Here is a 4,301-nt window from a genome sequence, read left to right on the forward strand (position 1 = left end):
AGGCAAGGGTATCCAGAGCACTGTCCTATGAAATCCTCCAAGAATGGAATGTCCAAAGATGTACCCTGTGTCCTTAAGCCTTTTAGCGTAGAGATTAATAAAGCCTTTCTAGCTATCGACACGTGGCAATGCGATACCTTTTGAATGTAAGGTCGATGATATTTTTGGTAACAAGGCAGAGGCATTTCATCGGGAAGCAATGAAATTGGGTATTCTAATTTTATCAGCTCGGAAATATAGTTGTCTATAAATATTTTAGATCAACGATATGTGGCTTTGACTTTGCTGTCTTTAATAACAAAAACTGAACACGCAACATCGGTAATTAACTACAGGCAGAAAAGAAGTCACGAGTATTGGTGCAGACTAGCAATAAGGCAGATACACGGCTTGAGCTGAAGCACGTGGCTCGGTTGAGACTATATAGGTGGGGGCTAGTTTAAGATTGCTGATCTTAAAAGGGGAGCGCACCTGGATCGACCAAGATACTTATTTGCATCCGCTGCATCTCCATACTTCGACCCAGGTGGTTGATCTACGTTGCACCGTTTAGATTACTTGCTCCGGGGTACACACAGGTAGCATCTTAACAAAGTTGTTTCTAATCATGCCGATATTCTTTCCTAAACCTATCTTAATTTCTTATAATGTGACTAAATCCTGTGCATTTTGCTATGCAATAAGAGAACGAAAATAAATTGTCGACGATGGATCCGAATTGACATTTTCATTTATAATTTCCGTTATCAATATTTATTTCTAGTTGTTGCATATGTTTCATTGCGATATTTATTATTTTCTATACGTTTATCCATAATATAAATTTCATTTTTAACATCGGAACGGGTTCTTCTATACGCATTTAGAGTAAGTTCTCCACCAGCAGAGTGGCGCAGTGGAAGCGTGCTGGGCCCATAACCCAGAGGTCCGTGGATCGAAACCACGCTCTGCTAACAGGTTGGAATTTTTTTTTTTTTTTCTTAAAAATGTATGCATTATATTTTTAACGAAATTCAGATATGTAATTGTATTTATGGAAACAAAATACTACGAGCAAAACTATTTTATTCCACAAAGTAAACGAAATTCGTCGCATAACGGAAGCTGTACCACACCACTTTGTACCAGGATTTTAATTCAATTGCGAGGGCGTTTAAATTGCGAGTTGAGTAATTTGCAATGCAAAAAGAGACGGGAGTGTGTCCTAAAGTCCCGTAAGCTCAAGACACAACCGGTGAGCAGTGACATGCACAACGATGGATGCCATTCCTCCGTCATTGTCCGCAAAGAAAAGATGAGACAACGAGTTCAGGAGTTCACCAGAGTTCACGGACGTAAATTTGGTGGGTGTCATATTCGCTTCGCGGAGTATCTCTTCAGAGTTTAAGAAGGAACTGGCTTTGACCGAGATATCTCCAGAAAGAAAAACACTCGAACTACCGAGTGGCATTCACGACATTACGTTCACAAAAAAATATTCACTGATCGTAATTTTCAACGTCGTATATCATCTCCTTTAATATATTTGTTACACTTTCTTACCGTAAAACCGTTTATTCACACGAATACTATGAAACGTATTATTTATTTAATCTAATGATTAAAATTAACATCGGTTTCACGAAATTGCATGTAAAGTTACAGGTAGTTTGTCTCACTTGTCTAATTGTAAAATCAAGAAAGGAAAAATGAAAAAGTATATTCCTCCTGTAAATTTGTTTCAGTCCTTTACTTTATGACTTGGTATTATATTGACTTTGTTTGAGCTATCGCCCATTTTCATACTTGAAATTCTTTTATATCGCATAACGCGAATTGTTCTTCCAGAATTAAGATTTTTCAAAGCTCACACTGGAACGTTATGAATATTTACGACAGAAGCAATCGATAGCTCGATGAAGGTAGAAAAATAAGACACAACAAAGCGTTGGATTGAATTTACAAAGGAATAGAAAGTATGTATTTGACCACTGTCTGCACGGCGCCTACTCGCAAGTATTGATGGTATTTACTCGCGCTCCTTATAAATGGAATATCAATGAGATCGGGCGCGTAACCCCGGGTCGGCATTATTTAACGTGAGCACGTCGTACACGTGACAAAGTGGCTTGACCGCTTGTCAAACAGGCACAAACATGAGCTTTCATGGCTCCAAAAGACCGGATCGGTACGGGTCGCGTCGCGTGGCGTGTCGTTACCGTTAAGCACAAGCATCGAATTTGCACGTGCTCGTTCCTTTGTACACACCCACGTACATCATAAATCACGAACAGAGCATTAAGGGCTTTGTAATTTGGTAAAACCTCGATTATCCCATTATCCTTTAGGCGAAACTCCTATTTTAAGGAATTTGCAATTGCACGATCATCTATTAAAATTTTTGCATTGTCCAATTGCTAACGTGAAACGTGTTGCTTAAACGAGGCATAGAAAATATTTGCGAGACCTGAAATAATGGGTGAAATGGTTTTTATTATTTATTAAAATATTTTTTTATATAATCTATGTTACTACTTATAATTATAGAAGAAACTAATAAATAACAGCTTTCGAAAGGTTAATAACAAATTACAATGTTCAAGTATGGAAATATTTTCTATTCTTTAATATAAAATAAAAAATTATATATAACATTTGCATATTTTTGTATTATTATTTTACCAATTTGTTTAACAATTTATTATTTTATTTGCCATATTGTATAAAGAACACGTAATAGCAACAGAATTATAAGAATTATGCTTGGTAGTATCATCCAGGATTCTAGTTAGGAATTTAAATTGTACGAAATACGCGCGATTTTCGTATAGCTAGTGAATACATATATATATGTATACACACATCACACCATGGTTCGTATCGATATCGATCGTACTTACATATCGATGCAACAGATATCGAAAGAACGTATATTATTTTTATTACAGATAAATTCTATTTCCTTTTTAAACAGATAAATTAATATTTAGTAGTAATTAAAAAAATTTAAAATGTAAAACAATGTTAAAATTATTTATTATCACATGTAACATGATTTTCGAATTAGGCATTTTACGATGAAAATTAGGTAGTTATCGTTTAATTTCAACTTATTGAATCAAATATACGATGCATAAGGGATTATTAAGATAACAATTCAATATTTTGTATTTTCATAAATCTAATTACGCAGTGCTACATTTACAAGCTACGTCACTGCACTGACCAATCAGCGTGCAGCGTTTCGGTAGGTGATTCGTTACTGCCTCAGCTACAGCAAGTGATGCATCTATTGTTCGAGCGATTTGAAGAAGCATCTAACATTCTAATTGTGACAGAAAGGTAATTAATATTGTTTTAAGCTGACTAATGTAGCATCTATAATTATATTTAGTATGATAGATCCTAAGTAAATATAAACAAAATCTAGTATTTATTGTAGTAGCTGAATTATATGTTAACCTATTATGAAAGACAAAATAGACGCTATTAATACGTACATTTGTTCGTAAAAAGATATTTATGATAATGTAATGTTATAATTATTAAAGTACTGCGTTTATAGTATATGTAAGCAATTAGTACTTTTATTTTATAAAATGTATCTAGCAGTTAGTAATAGCCAAACACAATTCGATCTTTCGATCGATGTATGTGTGTATATGTAGTGGTATAGTCTTCCGATACGTATCCATATTACGAAGTGTCGTACGTGATCAAAGTTTCGTACCTTCAAATTTCGAGTGGTTTCACGTAATGAATAAAAGTAGTTAAACTAGTTGAGGTCGTAAACACAATAAGTGATGTTGCGTTTATTATTTTAAAAACTTTGTAAATGAGTATTACATCTGATCTAGTATATGTGCATAGTGTCGTGTCATAAAATAGTTCGGCGGAAGAAAGCAGATCGTATGACTTTTTACTCATTATTTTAATAAAAATGTATATTTTATTAATTTTAACAATAAAATATATAGCAATATCAATTATTTTAAAAAATATGAAATAATTGATATTTTGAAGCTATAAATTTCAGCAAAAGATCATTATTCATATTTCGTACATTTCGAACTGTTATTTAGCAATTGTTGGCCGCCATGATGCATCGATCTAAATGTTCGTTACAGTTCAAATAGTGAAGCAGTGACTAGTGTGAAGGGACGATTCGTGCTCCGACTTCCAGGGACCATGGAATTTTGCTAATTAAGGTAATTATTTTAGATTAAGGTAACTGAAATAATAGAAATTCGCAATAAACGACACAAAATTATAATTGGTTCTGAAAATTTAATGAAATTCACACTGATCTCATAAATTTTTCT

General features: G+C 33.8%; 1 non-coding gene across 1 annotated transcript; it reads left to right on the top strand.

Moving 5' to 3' along the window:
• Positions 1 to 881: 881 nt before the first annotated feature.
• Positions 882 to 953, top strand: TRNAM-CAU (transfer RNA methionine (anticodon CAU)). The gene has a single exon. It is a non-coding gene; the product is annotated as a tRNA-Met (tRNA).
• The last annotated feature ends 3,348 nt before the right edge of the window (positions 954 to 4,301 follow it).

This window comes from Eufriesea mexicana, unplaced genomic scaffold, assembly GCF_001483705.2.
Source record: "Eufriesea mexicana isolate 0111107269 unplaced genomic scaffold, ASM148370v2 scaffold4744748268, whole genome shotgun sequence".
NCBI lineage: Eukaryota > Metazoa > Arthropoda > Insecta > Hymenoptera > Apidae > Eufriesea > Eufriesea mexicana.